The sequence below is a fragment of the Ambystoma mexicanum genome, chromosome 3q (genome assembly GCF_040938575.1).
Source record: "Ambystoma mexicanum isolate Mex_15411 chromosome 3q, UKY_AmexF1_1, whole genome shotgun sequence".
In the NCBI taxonomy this organism is placed as follows: Eukaryota; Metazoa; Chordata; class Amphibia; order Caudata; family Ambystomatidae; genus Ambystoma; species Ambystoma mexicanum.
Window position 1 is genome coordinate 838,496,587 of NC_090926.1, and position 19,622 is coordinate 838,516,208.

The window sequence follows — 19,622 nt, forward strand, 5'->3', positions numbered from 1 at the left end:
ATTTGCAGGTTGTCAGAGACTGGACTCTTGTGGCTGAATTCTGGTGAGTAAATGTTCCTGTGCCTTTTCTTCATCCACAGGTTGCTGCTCAAGAAGCTGAGGGTGTGTCTGGACCTGGAATGCAGGAGCCGACTCGGTGAGCGTCCTGCTGCTGTTGCAGAATAACGCGAAGTACGTGAATTCTATCGGGCGTGGTTTAAATAGTGGAGAAGTGCTTTGGTGCGTATTCTTCCTCCAGCCTCACCCAGGTAAGAAAAGAGTTCCAGTGTCAGAGGATTAGCATCAGCCCCACCCAGGTAAGAAAAGAGTTCCTGTAACAGAGGATTGGTCCCTCCCAGCCAGTGGCTGAGACTTCACCCAGCTTGGATTGTTCTAGGTGAGTATGCAGCATGGTCTGCCACAGGTAAGTCCACCCAATCACTACTGCACACTTTAAGAATATGAGCCCGGCGCCCATGGCGCCGGGACTGTGGTTCCTTATGAGCCTGGCGCCAGAGGCGCCAGGACATGGTCCAAAGGGCCCCTGTAGGGGTCTGCTGGAACCGGGGGTGTGGATGATGAGCCTGCTTCCGGGGACGCTGGGCCAGTCTTGGCTCCTCGGGAGTAGCGCTCATGACACATATAAACCTCTGCAGTGTCCGCAAGGCCTTCTGGGGCCTGGGGCCTCAATACCTTCAAGTCTCTCTCATCCGCCTCAAACTCCCTCAGGGTCAGTCGCTTCTCCAAGGAAAGAGTTGGTGGTCGATCTCTTTCTTCGGCTGGGCCCTCTCTCTTGAATAGCCTCTCTGCCTTCCTGAAACTTGAGGAGAACCATCTCTGGTTCCGTAAGCACCTCAAAGCCTTCCTCTTTGCTTCTGCTTTCTCTCCTCCTCTCCACTGCTGAACTCCTGTCCAAAAATGAAACTGCACTGGACACCTGGCTACCCACTGATCTCATGTCCAGGTCCCTTCCCGCACGTGTTGCACACCTGCACTGCCTCCCTGGCAACTCCTGCGCTTGAGGACTATTTTCTGTATTCCTACAGTTCCCCACCAGCACTTGACACCTGATGTCTGCATTTACCCTTGAACTTGCCACTATCTGGCCGCACCTCTACTTATTGCTTTATTTATTCTATTCATTTTTACGGTCAATCCCATATAATACCCTGCCCCCCACACCCCTCTGCACTTTTCCCCTTCCCCTGCACTTGCGCCATCTCAATGTCACCTTGCCGGCCTAGTAAGATCGATGTCTGTCTTCCCTGATCCCTCTCGCTTGCCTCGCTGCGCCTTGAAACACTTGTGTATAGGCACGTTATAAATGCCATATCATATCATATCATATTATTGCGGATGCTGCTCCACTTTGATTAATTTGATAACATCTAAATCTATAATTTGGCACAGCCCAGCGTTATTTTTCTTGCAATTTATGCCAGATGGACCTTGGCATTGCGTCTTCAGAGCTATTAAAAATCACTATTAAGGATAATAAACTGTGTATACGAACCATTTCGCAGCCAGATCTTTATCCGTAACATGAATTGTGAGATTTACTTAACTAATATTCCAATGTTATTTTTGTAATGAGCTTTGTCACTTGTTTCATGAATACATGCAAAGTTGTTTCATAGCTTAAAACAGGTTTATGACATTGTATTCAAGTCAATGCACTTATTTATGTTGTATGTATTATATTCTGTTGTCTTTAATGTTATGTACTACAAATACTAAATAGTGTTTCTCCAAATTATTCATTAGGAAAGGAGCGTGTGTACACATTTCCCTTGATAGTGTAGGGCAGTGGTGCAGGATATATGCAAACATGGGAATTAATTGGGGAGTGTGGGATGTTTTATCCACGCATCCAAGCCCTACCTCAAAAACTGTGCAGTACTGACATGGAAAACATCATGATGGCCAGAGCTTCCCAGAAAATGCACAGGGAAATGCATGAAGAATAGGCTGCCACTCATTTTTGCCGATGTTATGGGCACAGAAGGGCACTGCCTAAAACCACCATTGGACTACCCACACAGTAGCCTGAAACCATTGGGAATGGCAATGCTGATTGCCAAAAGCAACCTAGAATTGTGGGGAACTCATTTTCTTAAATCCCAAAAATGGGTGCATTACCAGTACTCACCACTATCAGAAAGCCGGCGTTTTAAAACAACACCAGACTTTTTTCTTTTTTGGTGTAAAACTGAATAGATGAACCCAAAGCATGCCAAAGAAAGACTTACTGAGTGGTGGATCCAATGTAAAGTTATATTCTGAAGTGACTTGAAGGTTTATAACAAGACTGGCTGAGCTGTGGATTTCAGCAGTTTAAGTAAATTTGGACTGAAAGACACTAAAAATCTAAATGTTTAAAAGAAATGAGTGACCTACTTCTGAGAGTCACATAGGTTACAATTGTTTAAATGTCATAGTTTTAAACTTAGAATCAGCATTCTAGCTGCATATGTAAACATTGTCTTGACTTAAACTGGGTAACAAAAAGTGACATTTTATCTGAAACCTGGCTTAAGGAACTGAATTCTGCCCACCAGCTACCCCCGACAGGAGATGAGACTTGCACAACAGCTGTGTTCCCAGGCCTAGCTGCCCTTTTGCTGCTCCCACCAAAAGGGATATGACACTTCCCTGATTGAATTACCTGGGCTCTGCAGGAAATTGAACAAAGCCCTGTCCTGACTCAGGCAAATGTTTTATTATGGGGGCCGTAAAAAGTGGCTTCCTCCTGGAAGGAAAGGGGAGGAGCACTGCCTGTGAGAGCAAGCTGGCTTGGCAGAACTGGAAAAACCAGAAATTCAACCTTGTGCTGGGGGGAAACCACACCCCTGTAGCCAGAATATGGTTTTAGAAAAAGATGAATAACTCATAGTACGGACTTGTCATAATTATTTAAATGATACCATAATTCTTGTGATTTTTCTGCCCACATTTTAAGAGGTTTTTAGAACCGGTGGCATGATCTGGGGGCAAGCTAGCAGTTAAGAGGGTATTACTTAAAATGTATGCATGTTAAAAGTCTGATACTTCATCAATTAATGGCTGCATGCCTTGCACACATTTGGGTAAATTTGAGTAAGAATCTGATATTGGTAACCTGACCAAAAAGTGAAATATGTTGCCATTTCTGAATGCAAGCTCCCAGGAAGAGCAGATTTGGACAGGGTATACCTCCTGTGATATGTGATGGGTGCATGTAATTTTAAACAAATGTGTACCTGTGCAAATATGTCTTTTGGGTCAAAATATAGATTGTGTGTAATTTGACAGGGGTGGGTTCTCTGTACCATAAACAGACCTCATCATGATGACACTTCATTTCATTCCCCCAATCAAGGGGAAGAGGATGAAGTGGCCAATGACAAGTGGAGAGGGGTAGAGCCTAGTGATGCTGCACACACACCCATTTTCAAAACACATAAAAGCAGACAGTCAGGACAGATAGGGACATTCAATTCCATTTGCTGCAACGCGCTCTGCCGGACCATACCACATCCAGAGATCCAGACTTCAAATCCATCAATCTCCAGAGAAAGCTGTGCAGAAAGATCCAGAAGCAGTGCTGTACCCAGAGAGAGAGCAGAGCTGACCCAGACCGCTGCTAGCAGAACCAGAGAGCTGACCCAGGTCATTGTGAAGTGCAGAGAGCAGACCAGAGTCCAGTCTAAAACCTGACCAGATCCGTGGCGAGGCCCATTTATTTCAAAAATATATTGTGAGTACCTAGCAGACTGTGCAGAACCAATCTCTTAGTTAAAATAATATAATTCAATCTATTTTAATCTAAGTAGAACTGCCTCCTAACTGTCACCTGTCATTTGTAAAGCTGTCACCTGTCATTTCTAGTTGCTAGCTGTCATTTGTCATTTTGAACTTTAAAATTTCAAATCTGAAAAACGACCTTTACCATATCGCTCATATCTCCGTGACCGTCTGTCCTAGAGACTTGCAGTAACTTTCCTCTGAAAGCTTACAATCTTGGCTTTTCAACGAACCTAGAACCACATTCCTACCCCCTACACTTTTACCGCGATCACGAAAAACGCACTCGCGAATTTGCCGCGATTTGCACATTTTTCCACGTGTGAAAACAACAGTTTCATTGCTTTCCTTGCTAAAAATTTGTTTGCCTCTTAAGAACCATCCCTGAATCATTGCTAGAGTGAGCCTGGACTAATATTAACTAGATACCACTCACCCTGAACCTCTAGAGGGAATTAAAAGCATTTTAGCATATTTTTCACTTCAGTGCCAGCACATATAAAAGCATTTTGGGCCTGTGTTTCCAACTTCTGTAGTGTAAGCTTGCTGGGGTGAACTGAATTACAGTTGATTGCATTTCTGAGAACTGTGTGCTTTCCTTCCATTTCCTTGCATTGCATAAAGGGGGGAGGGGATTGCCAGAGAAAAGTGATTACATTGTTTTGTTGAAATCATATTGAGTGTTTTCTGTATTGCATTTTCATTCAACATTACATCCATCTGAACTTATATAAAGCATTCTCTACCACCTTATTCTTCTGTTCCTATTCACAAATGTGCCAGTGCCAGACTATCCATTATTGATTACTGATCAGATTAAGTGTGATATCCAATTATTAATTTATTATAAAGTGTGATATATATCTATATTGTTTAAATTATCAAATAAACCTTTTAACTTGCAAAACAGAACTACTTCTTGGCTCAGTGGGGTCAGGGGGATTCCAAGAGAGGGGTGTTATATAGGGGTAGTCATCCAGAACGCAAGAACTGGACATAAAGATATATCAATAAGGGTTTCCACTCAGTATCCCAGACTAGGCATTGACTTAGCTGTAGTGTTGAATTGAATCCTCTTACAGGAGGAAGGAGGGTTTGTAATAATCTAGGTGTCAATGTTAAGTACAGAGGAGAGTGGGGGCTAGGGGAAGCAGTGACAGAGGTGACGCGGGGGTTTAACAGTCATGTTGGATGGTTATAGGCGTGGAGGAGAAAACTCAATTGATCACTGACAGTGATATTTTAGGGGTGTTGTGGAAGATATGGATGCCTGTGTAAGAGCGATTGGTTGTTCAAACCTTGGTTCTTCATCACCGACACAGTACATATCCAAACAGGTGGCAATTGAGAGTGTGCCTGGGTTTCTCGCCGGTACTTCTTTGAAGCCAGCTCATCATCTCCTTTCAGGACAGTCTCTCTTAACAGACACACATTGAGATTCTGACTGCACAGTCCATTGACAATCCTCTGCATAAAGGAGCATAAGAGGTGGGGTGAGCCCTGCAGGTGCCATGCTCTTTTGTGAAAACTCAACATCCCTTGGTTCCCAATCAAACGATTTTCCTTCATTCTGGACTTATTGCACCCCTGCTCCATTACCAGGATTACAGGCAGGTCCCTCGAGATGTTCCCACTTGATGCTATTGTCCACAGGCTTAGTGTGCAATGCCTCTCCCTCCTGTATTGCTTTTGTAAGGGATGTCAATCAGGCACTCACCCAGGTCTCGCCTAGCATGTAGCGCGCAATTAAACCCTTATTTATTTTTGTCTATAAGTTCAATATTCTGAATGATATACCACTCATATCACACCCATCTCAACATACACCCCAAGGTCACACTGAACCAGGAATCAGGCTAGTTTGTAAAGGTAAAGATTTAAATCACACCTAAGTTTAATATATATATATATATATATATATATATATATATATATATATATATATATATATATATATATATATATATATATATGGTGCAGCAATCACCCACAGGGTGACAATACAATTAAACAATAAGCAAAACAATTGAATTCACTTATACTAATGCAGAATAGAAACACAGGAAATGAACAGTTTTGCTTTGTGCACCAATGGCGTTTAGGTTAATAGTTCCCCCTGCAAAGTTTTGTTTACGTACCAATGAGCAATCCTACACCAATGTGAGTAACCAGCAGGTATTCAGGAATGAAAGACAAGTTGTAGAGTTTATAGGCAATCTTCCCTCCCCAAACAAGAGAGGCAAACCATTTTGGCAAATTACACTTTTAAACTGACAGGTGAAAATTGCTTTGTGAAATACTGCAAAATGGTCAAAAATGTTTAATAGGAGAATAATTCTAAAGAAAACAACTCTAAACAAGTCCTAACATACATAAGCTATAATATAAACAACAGTGCAAACTTTAGATCAGAATGGGATGGAAGACGCACTTTGAAATGGGCAAAAGACACATGTAACTTTGGCTAAAATTGCAAATTCGTGGCAAACCTTTACTATGCGATATTGGAGAAAAACGGGTGAAATACACTGTTGAGATGAACTTACGTTTCTATCTTTAAAATTGAAGAAGATATAGAGGTTTTAGTAAGAGGTGTTTTTGCAAAATAGGCGTGAAAATGGAAACAGGAATACGGTCTTAAAAATGACAGATGGGTTTTCTTATACTATATTAAGGACTATGAAAAAGAGGATGCCACACATGAAACTTCACAGCTACATGGCCAGCACAACCAGTCCGTGGTGGATACTCGATTTCTGGGATTTACTTTAGTTATTCAATATCACTAAAGAGATATGGTTTTGTAACACAGATGAGAGAAAAGTCAGCGCAAGAATGATTCTAACAATACTAGGGTTCTGAATTTAAAGATGGGATGGGTTGAGATTGGGACAATGCAATGCAGATATACTATCGGTCACTGTTCTTCCTATTCATACTTACAGTCCTTTGAAATTAAATTGGACCATTAGCTCTGGTCATAGGGTGGATCAGGTCTACCAGCAGCAGGACACCTCTGGAGGGATTTGGATCAGCAGCGCGTTTCTGGTCAATTTTGGACTGCACCTCAGGCTGGATTAGGATGGGCCCTTCTGGTTACCGGATGAGAGGATGCAAGTTTCAGCGGCCAAGCCTTGATGATAGCAAGCCAAGCGGAATCAGAATTATTCTTTTAAGTTCTGGAAGTTTGCAATTGGGTCAGGCTAGCAAGAGTTCTGCAATGCTAAAGTCTGGATTCTGCAAAGAAATCTGGATCTTCAAAGAGTTCTGGTGTCAGCTACAAGATGAAGAGTTCTGGAATAAGGTGCTGCGCTGAAATCTGGATGGGTTCTGGAAGAAGTGCCTATGTATATTTATATACTTTATACTCGTATATACTCGTATATTTATCCATTACAAAGTTTATGGCATGGGCAGAACTTCAAAAACACACCCCCATGTCTGTGAGTGGCTACAGGCACGTGCTTTGTCCTGGTTGGTGGTCTGAACAGAGCTGTCATCCTTATGACATGATTTGGAACTCCCACATTGATTTTTATCAAAACATCACTTTTGCACCCATGTACATTTCTAACATTATGTACCCTAATAAAATTGGACACATATTTTTTTAATTCAATTGTCTACATTCACATTCACTCCCCATCTTTGTGTGTGCTGTCTTGGTCATTCTATGTATTTTTATCAATTTCATCTATAACGGTTTGGATTAATCATTTCTACTTCGGTACATCTCTAAGCGCTGATCAGTGGATCACGGACATACAATTTTAGGTTTGCAACATTGATCGTTCTACTACAATAAGCCATTTTTCATAACTTTGGTTCCATAAATGGTACAAGTTTCATCAATGTCTTCAAATCACAAGGCTGAAAAGAGTTTAATGTCTACCAATTTTCAGATTTGTTCCTCTTTAGGTTGCTCAGTTTAAGAGTTCTAGACTTTAATCAAACATAAGGATTTCAAATCAAAGTTCTCCTGGGTAACCTCCCCTTCTCAAGTAGCAGCTGTCCAGTCCTTTTGATTAGGCAGGTGTGTCCCTTTTCCTGGAGCAAAGCTTCCCTATAGAGTTCAGTTGGGCAGCTTGCCATTGTCCTTGGCTCAGCCCCAGACGAAAGTCTATTGATGTCCCATTGTGCTGCATGTTGTCATTATGCAGGAACCATTAGCATCACTTAAGCCTTCCTGTAGCAAGGAAGTGTCAAGCTGAGATGTCAACTTTCCCAGGCCATGCACAGTCAGATCAGAATTAAATATTTGATTAGCTCCAGACTGAGTTCCTGTAAAATTAAGCCCTTCACAGAAAAATGCTTTAAACAGGTGTATTTTCACTTTCTCAGGAAAAAGAAAACACTTTTAAACTGGGTTTGACAGCCAATTTCCTTAGGAAGTTGTCAGGAAGTGAGGCCTGGATTCCTCTGACTGCCTGGAGAATCCATGATTTCAGCACACTTTCCTTTCCATAATTTTCTGGGAAAATGAGTGAATTTTTAAGGGCATTTTCGGATTTTGCCCTTCACCGGCCTTGTTTCAGGTGACAGTTGACAGATGTCAGGTGACAGCAGTGATTCCTGTTTTTGCACCAACTTTGACCGTGTCTGTGGCAGGGTGTGCAGCTCTTTTGTGGTTCGTGAACCATGCACAATTTTTCAGATTTAGTGCGCACGGGGGTTATCACCTCAATTTTTGGCAGTTTTCTTTCCCCATTGGCAAAGGGGTGCAGTGTGGCGCATTGGTGGGGATAAAAATATTCCACATATCCTCCCCCCAACTCCATCGTGACGTCCAGTCATGGGGGAGTTGGGCAAGGGGCATTATTTTTCCTTCAGTCCATGTGAATAAAATCTAGTTGCTTCTCCCGTCAGCGTTGGATGAAACACACTCTCCTTGCTGGTTATGGTTGGGAGTGTGGAGAGACACTCTGGACTCTTGGGTTTTTCCTCCTGGTCCTTGGTGATTAGATGGTTCTTAGTCCCAGTGCTAGAAAACTGAACATAGCACGGTTATGGAAATTCCCCCACTACTGCTCCCTGAGGGGCGTAGTGGGACAGATGCATGCATTGAATGCAATTTACGATATTCCCAGCCTATATTTAATAATGGTCTTAACACTCTCCTAGCACGTACCCAATGAACAATTAATAATTATTTTTATGTCTCCAGATTTTCCCCTTCTGGGTTTCCGGTCGGCTCCTCTATTTCCCACAAAGTATGCCTGTGATAGCAACTCTTTAGCTGGTTTATGTGGACCCACTTGTCTTCCCCCCTCTGTCAAATTGCCCTTGGAGATGCGGATTCTGTAGGCGACTGGTGAGATTCTGTCCACGATTTCTAAAGGACCCCGTCAGCTTGGGAGGAATTTGCGCTTTTTTGGCTTGGTTTCTTTGGAAATTGTACAAGTAGACCCTGTCTCCTACTTGATATTCCTTTTTAGTTGTTTTAAGGTCATAGTGGGTCTTCATACTGTCTGTAGATCTTTCTAGATTCTCCTGAGCATATGCAAAAGCATGTTGAAAGTGTTTTCTCAGATTCTCAACATACTCATGTTGAGTCCTTCTCCTCTCTGTTTTACATAGTCCCATAATCTCTTCAGTCTTCGTGTTTCTGTCACGCCCTGATGCTTGCGAGCTGCGGCATATTATAAATATATAAATAAATAAAAAATAAAAATAAAATAAAACTCATGAGTTGTGGAGGCATTTATCAAGGTCTGGTCTTGGGTTCTGAATAGCAGATGCTGGGTTAGCACCATCCTTCGTCCAGTCATCAGCTCAAATTGAGACATTTTTGTTTTAGAAGAAGGGGTAGATGTGATGGCCATCAGGACAAGGGGTAATCAAATATCTCAACTTGGCCCAGAATCTGCCACAAACCTTTTTAATATGCTCACAATAGTTATATTTTACCTCTTAACCCCACCACTATAGAACTGGTAGTATGCAATGTGTAATTTCCTTTTTACCCCAAGTACCTCCCACATCTTTGTCATCACTTCACTAGTGAAGTGACTACCTCAGTCTGACTCAATCCTTTGGGGTAGTCCAAAACGCAAGAAGATGTGATTGATCATCAGGACAGCTGCTGTTTCGGCCTTGCAATTTGGGTCCGGAGACATTCCACCCATTTAGTAAACAAGCATGTTACTGTTAACATGTACTTGTTTCCCATAGAGGAGTGAATCACAGGCCCAATGAAATCGACTTGAAAATCTGACCAAGGCAGTGTCGTCCCCCTCTTTTGGAGGGGAGCACGTGTGTGAGTGATGTTGGCTGAAATTGTGCACACACAAGGCATCCCTTCAAGTATTGGTTGAGGTTCTGCCCCATGTGTGGCCAGTATACAACCTCTCATAAGATTTCTAATGTCGTATGAAAGCCCCGATGACTGGCTGTGGCCGCATCATGGGCGTGACTTAGCATCAGGCTTCAGAATGAGGTAGGGACCACCCACTGGTCATGGCCAGATATGGATCTCCTCACCAACAAACCGTCCTGGATTCAGAAAATTTTTTGACATTTCATCAACACTCTGAGGTCCTCTTTCCCAATGCAATTGGTATCCGTCAGGGGAAAGTTCTCAGGGCCCTCAATGTGTTGATAAAACTTACCAATTATTGGATCCCCTTTTTGAGCCGTAATCAAACCAGCAACTGGGGTCTCCTTACTCCACTGGGCAGTTGAGAGTTCATTAAAAGCATTTTTCTGGGACCTAGTGATAGCAGTGACCTGGATTTCCTCCAACAGGGACTCGATCTCTGCCACTTGACTACTACGGGGACCGATTCTGTACCCAGCAGAGGGTTCTGAGGATGGCTTGATGCACAGTCATCAGCTCTGCCACTTGCCTACTACGCAAACCGATTCTGTACCCAGCAGAGGGTTCTGGGGCATCATTCACCCATGCATTCCCCAAACCGGCCACAAGTTTCTTCTCCCCGTTGTTGTCAACATAGACAGTGGGCATTCCCTCACACTGGTCTTCTTCATAGACTTTGTGTGGGGAATTAAGGTATGCTTCCATGTTGTCCTTGATTTTAAGACTTTCGTCCTCGAGACAGTTTTCTATGGCAAGCCAGCCAGACATTGCACGAGGGGACTCTTCTTGTTTTTGGCCATATCAGACCTCCACAGGAAAGCCTTGCATTGACAAAATCCAGGCATTCGGGAATTACTCACATTTCCGGCCCGGATTCTGACGCTTTGAAGATATTGCAGAGGCTGGTGTGGAGTCTCCACTATGATGTGTTCCCCCTGGATGAACGGGCGGTAATTCTTCAATGCCCATACTGTTGCCTGGAGTACCTTCTCACAATCGTTGAATTTTTCCTCCACAGAGGATAAAGTGTTACTCGCATAGGAGATGACCTTATTGACCTTGTCATGCTTTTGGTATAATACTGCAGTCAAGCATGTATTTGAGAACCCTGTCTCCAAGAAGAACTCCTTGCTTTTGACAGGCTAAACTAGGCAAGGCACTTGTGAGAGGCTTCCTTTGAGTTGTCTTACTGCCTCGGCTCCCACTTTACCCCCCCCTTCAACAGATGCATCAGGGGTCTTGTGATCTCTGCGTAATCCTCAATGAACTTTCTGCTGTAATTAGTCAGTCCCTGGAGGCTCCTTAGCTCCAGAGTTGTGGGGTCTTTTAGTTCCTGGAGTGATACTACTTTCTTTTCCTGGGGACAGATTCCCTCAGGAGTTATCTCATGCCCCAAGAAATTGACACGGGTCCTGCACCACTGTGCCTTTTGGAAAGAGATTTGCTCCGGCAGCCCTCAACTGTGTCAGAACATAACGGATCTCCGCTATGGTTCCTCCACAGTTGAGCTTTTGATTAGAACATCATCTACATAGGCCAGGTTACACCTTTCACCCAAGTCGGTCATGGCCTTATGCAAAAAGATATTAAATTAATTGCTGAAGTTGATGTATCCAAAGGGAGTCTGGATCCAAGTGTTGCGCTTCCTGAAGGTAAAGGCCAGCTTGTATTGGTCCTCCCTACTGACAGGTACAGTCCAGTACCCATTGGCCAGGTCAATGGCAGTGTATACCTTTGACCCCTGGATCTGGGCCAGTCTTTGGTCAATGTAGGAAAGAGGTCATTGGGAAATGTGGACCCGTTTGTTGAGATCCCTTAAGTCAGCACAGACTCTCCACTGGCCATTTGGTTTCAAAATCCCCAGCACCAGATTATTGAAGGTGCTGTGGACTGGATGAATTATCCCATTGGAGTAATGCCAGGGTCCGTGGGAATTTTTGTATGGATTTCGGTGCGACCACACTCATATGAGTCCACCGCAAAGAGATCTTGAAAATCTATGAAAACTTATTTCAATCAGCTAGGTTGACTCTCTCTTCAACCATCTGCCTGAAGCCCGGAAAGACTTCTGGTTTATCTATCTCAGCGGCCTCCTCCAGCTGGGTGGAGAAGTCCCTGGTTAAAGTACCGATTTGGACTGATGGCTTCCAGTGGGGAAGGCAGTCCTGGTGGACTTGAAAGATCACCTCATCCCTATCAGTTCATTACCTAAATCTATGGAAAAATGTTGTTCATCAAACGCCATTCCAATAATGGTGCCTGCGCCCAGAGTGATACTCCTAAGGTCGCTGTTATCCACCACTATTGGAATGGTGTTGTGTTCTGTATTGACTAGTGGGTTTTTGTTTAACCCCAACCCTTTCTGTTGGAAATGGGCATTGACTTGAACATGTGAAGTGTGAATAGTTGGGTCCATTCTGGGATAGTGACTTTCTATCCAATCTGAACTTCTACTGCATATGGCAGCAGTTGAGCTGACCGAAATGCTTTCTCTGGATCATTAAAGTCCACGGGATTACCCGCTAATCAGGACCAGGCTTTGAAGTTTATTAGGTCCAAACTAATGGCAAAGGGATTGAGAATGTCACTGTCTAAATAAAATGCAGCAGGGACATCTCACACATCCCAACAATTATGGACTATGCTGTTGTTGCTTATGGACATCTTGAGCATACACCTGCTAGGCAGGGAATGTTTGGAATTGGGTGTTTCCAGCTCCATTTCCCACGTATCTATCAATTTAAAGGTGGGAATGGCTGGATCTTTTGGGAGTTTTTCAGAACATGGCTTCGCTGATGAAGCTCTTACCCTTGTTCATGCACACTTGTGCGAGAATAGAGTCCTTCCCCCCATTTAACTGAATCAGGAGGAACAACCGTTCTGCAATTTTCTGAATGTCAGCCAAGCTTTGAGCTGGTTTCTCATCACTGGACTATAGAAGTGGGATTTGCTGATTGTGAATTGGTATAGAATTTCAGAGTATTTCCTTCCAGTGTGGAATGCACTTAAGACTGGAAGGAAGGTTGATTTTCAGAAATGAAGAGGACTTCCCATCACCAGTTTGTTGTCCTACTGCAATTATTGTCACATCAGGGTTTTTGTTGTTTTGAAAGTGGAATTCAATTTGGTCAGGTTTTTGTTCAACCATGTGGCATGTGCCATTTAAACTTACATGGTTGACACTATGTTTTTTTTAATTGTATTGGTCGGTTAGTCTGGGTCCAGGGGAGACAATCTACGCAGGATGTCATTTCACAGTAAACATGGCGTGCTCTCTGGAGTCACAATTAAGACCGGGTGTTTCACCATGTGTCGCCCAATTTTCTGGTCTAAATCCGCAGTCCCCTCGACTGAAATTTCATTCTCATCGAAGTTCTCCAGGAAGAGGGGTGAGAGGAATTTGGTATTCAGCTGAACAAAGGTCCTTTTTGACAGAAGGGTGGCTTGGGATCCAGTGTCCACCAGTGCCAAAAATGTACATTGCCCCTGTATTTGGACCGGGCCATAAAATCTTCCCTCCTTTTCCTCAAGGGGGCAAAGAAAATGCGCATTTTGGGCCAACTGGTGGGTTAATTTTGTTGCTCTTGATTCTGACAGAGGGGTAGTTTGGGCAGGATTCTGTTCGGGGCAAAACAAAAGAGGTGATGGTTGGAAGGTTTAGAATAAATCTCAACCTCTGGCATTGCTCTGGGCAACCCTCCAGACCATCGTTCTTCGCCTGCCAAGCCATTACAAAAGGGGAAAGACCACATGCAAATCAGGCTTGGTCCCACCCGCAAAGGGGTAGTCCAGCCCGAACTGCTAGGTCACATCCCTTCTGCACGAGACCACAAGCATCCCCAGACATGTTTCAACCTTGTTGGGCGTCATCAGTGAGGAGTAGCTTGGGTCTCTAGGCCCAGCAGGCACGGGACCCACGTCTGGGCATACCCGTCCCACTCGGGGTGACAAAAGCAAAACAAAAGAGGTGATGGTTGGAAGGTTTAGAATAAATCTCAACCTCTGGCATTGCTCTGGGCAACCCTCCAGACCATCGTTCTTCGCCTGCCAAGCCATTACAAAAGGGGAAAGACCACATGCAAATCAGGCTTGGTCCCACCCGCAAAGGGGTAGTCCAGCCCGAACTGCTAGGTCACATCCCTTCTGCACGAGATCACAAGCATCCCCAGACATGTTTCAACCTTGTTGGGCGTCATCAGTGAGGAGTAGCTTGGGTCTCTAGGCCCAGCAGGCACGGGACCCACGTCTGGGCATACCCGTCCCACTCGGGGTGACAAAAGCAAAACAAAAGAGGTGATGGTTGGAAGGTTTAGAATAAATCTCAACCTCTGGCATTGCTCTGGGCAACCCTCCAGACCATCGTTCTTCGCCTGCCAAGCCATTACAAAAGGGGAAAGACCACATGCAAATCAGGCTTGGTCCCACCCGCAAAGGGGTAGTCCAGCCCGAACTGCTAGGTCACATCCCTTCTGCACGAGACCACAAGCATCCCCAGACATGTTTCAACCTTGTTGGGCGTCATCAGTGAGGAGTAGCTTGGGTCTCTAGGCCCAGCAGGCACGGGACCCACGTCTGGGCATACCCGTCCCACTCGGGGTGACAAAAGCAAAACAAAAGAGGTGATGGTTGGAAGGTTTAGAATAAATCTCAACCTCTGGCATTGCTCTGGGCAACCCTCCAGACCATCGTTCTTCGCCTGCCAAGCCATTACAAAAGGGGAAAGACCACATGCAAATCAGGCTTGGTCCCACCCGCAAAGGGGTAGTCCAGCCCGAACTGCTAGGTCACATCCCTTCTGCACGAGACCACAAGCATCCCCAGACATGTTTCAACCTTGTTGGGCGTCATCAGTGAGGAGTAGCTTGGGTCTCTAGGCCCAGCAGGCACGGGACCCACGTCTGGGCATACCCGTCCCACTCGGGGTGACAAAAGCAAAACAAAAGAGGTGATGGTTGGAAGGTTTAGAATAAATCTCAACCTCTGGCATTGCTCTGGGCAACCCTCCAGACCATCGTTCTTCGCCTGCCAAGCCATTACAAAAGGGGAAAGACCACATGCAAATCAGGCTTGGTCCCACCCGCAAAGGGGTAGTCCAGCCCGAACTGCTAGGTCACATCCCTTCTGCACGAGACCACAAGCATCCCCAGACATGTTTCAACCTTGTTGGGCGTCATCAGTGAGGAGTAGCTTGGGTCTCTAGGCCCAGCAGGCACGGGACCCACGTCTGGGCATACCCGTCCCACTCGGGGTGACAAAAGCAAAACAAAAGAGGTGATGGTTGGAAGGTTTAGAATAAATCTCAACCTCTGGCATTGCTCTGGGCAACCCTCCAGACCATCGTTCTTCGCCTGCCAAGCCATTACAAAAGGGGAAAGACCACATGCAAATCAGGCTTGGTCCCACCCGCAAAGGGGTAGTCCAGCCCGAACTGCTAGGTCACATCCCTTCTGCACGAGACCACAAGCATCCCCAGACATGTTTCAACCTTGTTGGGCGTCATCAGTGAGGAGTAGCTTGGGTCTCTAGGCCCAGCAGGCACGGGACCCACGTCTGGGCATACCCGTCCCACTCGGGGTGACAAAAGCAAAACAAAAGAGGTGATGGTTGGAAGGTTTAGAATAAATCTCAACCTCTGGCATTGCTCTGGGCAACCCTCCAGACCATCGTTCTTCGCCTGCCAAGCCATTACAAAAGGGGAAAGACCACATGCAAATCAGGCTTGGTCCCACCCGCAAAGGGGTAGTCCAGCCCGAACTGCTAGGTCACATCCCTTCTGCACGAGACCACAAGCATCCCCAGACATGTTTCAACCTTGTTGGGCGTCATCAGTGAGGAGTAGCTTGGGTCTCTAGGCCCAGCAGGCACGGGACCCACGTCTGGGCATACCCGTCCCACTCGGGGTGACAAAAGCAAAACAAAAGAGGTGATGGTTGGAAGGTTTAGAATAAATCTCAACCTCTGGCATTGCTCTGGGCAACCCTCCAGACCATCGTTCTTCGCCTGCCAAGCCATTACAAAAGGGGAAAGACCACATGCAAATCAGGCTTGGTCCCACCCGCAAAGGGGTAGTCCAGCCCGAACTGCTAGGTCACATCCCTTCTGCACGAGACCACAAGCATCCCCAGACATGTTTCAACCTTGTTGGGCGTCATCAGTGAGGAGTAGCTTGGGTCTCTAGGCCCAGCAGGCACGGGACCCACGTCTGGGCATACCCGTCCCACTCGGGGTGACAAAAGCAAAACAAAAGAGGTGATGGTTGGAAGGTTTAGAATAAATCTCAACCTCTGGCATTGCTCTGGGCAACCCTCCAGACCATCGTTCTTCGCCTGCCAAGCCATTACAAAAGGGGAAAGACCACATGCAAATCAGGCTTGGTCCCACCCGCAAAGGTATGCCCAGACGTGGGTCCCGTGCCTGCTGGGCCTAGAGACCCAAGCTACTCCTCACTGATGAGCCCCAACAAGGGCGAAACATGTTTGGGGATGCTTGTGGTCTCGTGCAGAAGGGATGTGGCCTAGCAGTTCGGGCTGGACTTCCCCTTTTGGGGTGGGGCCAAGCCTGATTTGCATATGGTCTTTCCCTTCTGTAATGGCTTGGCAGGCGAAGAACGGTGGTCTGGAGGGTTGCCCAGAGCATTGCCAGTGGTTAAGATTAATTCTAAACCTTCCAGCCATCACCTCTTTGTTTTTGCTATGTCACCCCGAGTGGGACGGGTATGCCCAGACGTGGGTCCCGTGCCTGCTGGGCCTAGAGACCCAAGCTACTCCTCACTGATGAGCCCCAACAAGGGCGAAACATGTTTGGGGATGCTTGTGGTCTCGTGCAGAAGGGATGTGGCCTAGCAGTTCGGGCTGGACTTCCCCTTTTGGGGTGGGGCCAAGCCTGATTTGCATATGGTCTTTCCCTTCTGTAATGGCTTGGCAGGCGAAGAACGGTGGTCTGGAGGGTTGCCCAGAGCATTGCCAGTGGTTAAGATTAATTCTAAACCTTCCAGCCATCACCTCTTTGTTTTTGCTATGTCACCCCGAGTGGGACGGGTATGCCCAGACGTGGGTCCCGTGCCTGCTGGGCCTAGAGACCCAAGCTACTCCTCACTGATGAGCCCCAACAAGGGCGAAACATGTTTGGGGATGCTTGTGGTCTCGTGCAGAAGGGATGTGGCCTAGCAGTTCGGGCTGGACTTCCCCTTTTGGGGTGGGGCCAAGCCTGATTTGCATATGGTCTTTCCCTTCTGTAATGGCTTGGCAGGCGAAGAACGGTGGTCTGGAGGGTTGCCCAGAGCATTGCCAGTGGTTAAGATTAATTCTAAACCTTCCAGCCATCACCTCTTTGTTTTTGCAGGATTCTGTTCGGGAGCTTGGGAATCTGTAAGAAAAAGGTGACAGTTGGATATTGGGGAAGTTTTGAGCTCCTCTGGTTCTGATTCTGGGCTGTCCCCCCCCCCTTTTAGGAGGCCGTCACCAGAATTGGTTTGGGCAAGATGATTTTCTGGCTGGTCATTCTGGGGTTCAATGACGGGCAGTTTCAACTCAGTCCCCACATTTACCCATTCTTGATTAGGATCTCTCAGGACCCATTTTTCTTTGGGAGGAGTTCCTTTTCCCAGAGTCCTCTGAGGACCCCTCTCCTTCAAATTGCAAGACTCTAACCTCCTCCACAAAATGGGTCTTTTTAGGCACTTTATTTCTCCTACCTGCCCTCTGTTCCTTAGTATGCAGACTTTTGGGGGCAGGAGATTCTGGTTCCGGTTCCTGGGTTTCCAGGGGCTTTTCACAAGTGGGGAAGGAAGCTTCCTCTACGGCTTTACATCCCCCTTCCCCCTGTGCATCCTCCTTTGGAACCAGTGGGTTGTCAGGGTTCTCTCCCCCTCATTGCTCTGGAGTACAAGACCCTTGGTTTGAGGGGTTCTGGGCTGCCATGCTCATCTGAGGGTTCTGCTTAGCCCTCAACATGCGACCCAGATCCTGTGATAAGTTTTGGACCTGGCGATCCAGTTGGGACAACCACTCTGGCTGATACAGGGGTCTCTGTTCCATCCTATGTGGATCACGGGAAGGGTAACTGTCTCCTCTCCCATAATACCCTTGGTTGGGATAGTTCTGGTAACCCTCGACCATTGGCCTCCCCTCTTCCAGATTGGGCTGTCTGGGCTCAGGAAAGTGGGGAAAGAAAGGAAGGTTGTTTTGGGGGTTGATGTTTGGTGGGTACTGGGGAAAGAAGCTCGGTATTTGGGGGATTACTGCCCTCCTGGGGAAAGTTAGGAGGGAAGTTTCCTGGGTTGGCAGCTACATGGTTGGATACCCCCACTCCTTGGGCTGGAGGAGTCCACACATACCCCAGGATGGGTCTGTTGCCCTTGTAACGGGGGCTTAAATAATCAGGGGTGTTGGGGGTCCCATTTGTGGGATTCCTTGACTACCTGTCTGTGATTGGCCCGAGAGCCTTCTGGGTCTTTGGTTAGGAGGATTTTGGACAGGAATATTTTTAGACCCCCCCCATATCCAGATCTAAAATGGGACCAACCTTCACTTCTGCCACCTTAACAGCAGCAGTGTAGGCTGGTTTGGGGTTTTTATTTGTATTTTTATTCTCTACCGGTTTCTGCACTTCATAAATATGAGTTGAATGTTCAATGACCCAGTCTAGTGATATCTTCTCGTGAAAGTCCCTCACCAGCTGGGTCATGATGTATTTAGGGAGTGCATGAAAGGAGGTATTAATGAACTCCATACTGTGTGTGTGCACCTCCTGGTGGTCTGCGCAAAGGCACGTTTTAACTCTTGCACAAATTCTTGTGGGGCCTGGTCTCTCCTGGACTGCAGTTTGTAGGCCGCCTTCCGGGCCTCTTGGGGGTTCTTATGTACTGAAAAATGTTTTAAGATGGCTGCCTTATAGGTGGACCATCTTGAGTGGTTCTGATTCTCCAGCCCTGCAAAGAAGCTGGAGTATTTAGGGGAACATTTCCATTTGACATATTGAATGCAACTCTGGCTATCTTTAAAATGGAAAGTATACATCATTTGTTCATATAACTCGAGGTGCTCCCAAACTGAATACTTGGCATTTTTATGATAGAGAGTTATGACACTCCAAATGGCCTTGATCTGTTTCAGGGGATATTTCAGTAGGGTCCTCGTAATTTGGTTGGCATTTTTGTCTTAGTCACCCATGTCCACTCATCCTCTGATTCAGAGGCACTGCTACAGGAGGTGGCTATCTGATCCTCTAGGCTCTCCCTGATTCTGCGAGCTTAGGAATGGCTTGCAGAATGTGGGGGCCTAGTTTCTTGAGACCTGTGGCACTCAGAAGAGTCTTCTGACTCTCCCTTGCTCCCATGATTGGCTGAGCATCCCCCCACTGCCCCAGCTGGCAAGAGGTCTTTAAGATACTCTTTGTTGGCTTAGTTTCATGGAGTTCCCCACCAAATTTTACAGACTGATCCTTCGGTAGGCGTATTTTTGGGGATCCATTTCCCTGATTCTCCCCTCACTGGAGTCTTCCTGATCAGAGAGGCTAGCCTTCACATTTGAGAATCTGTACAGAG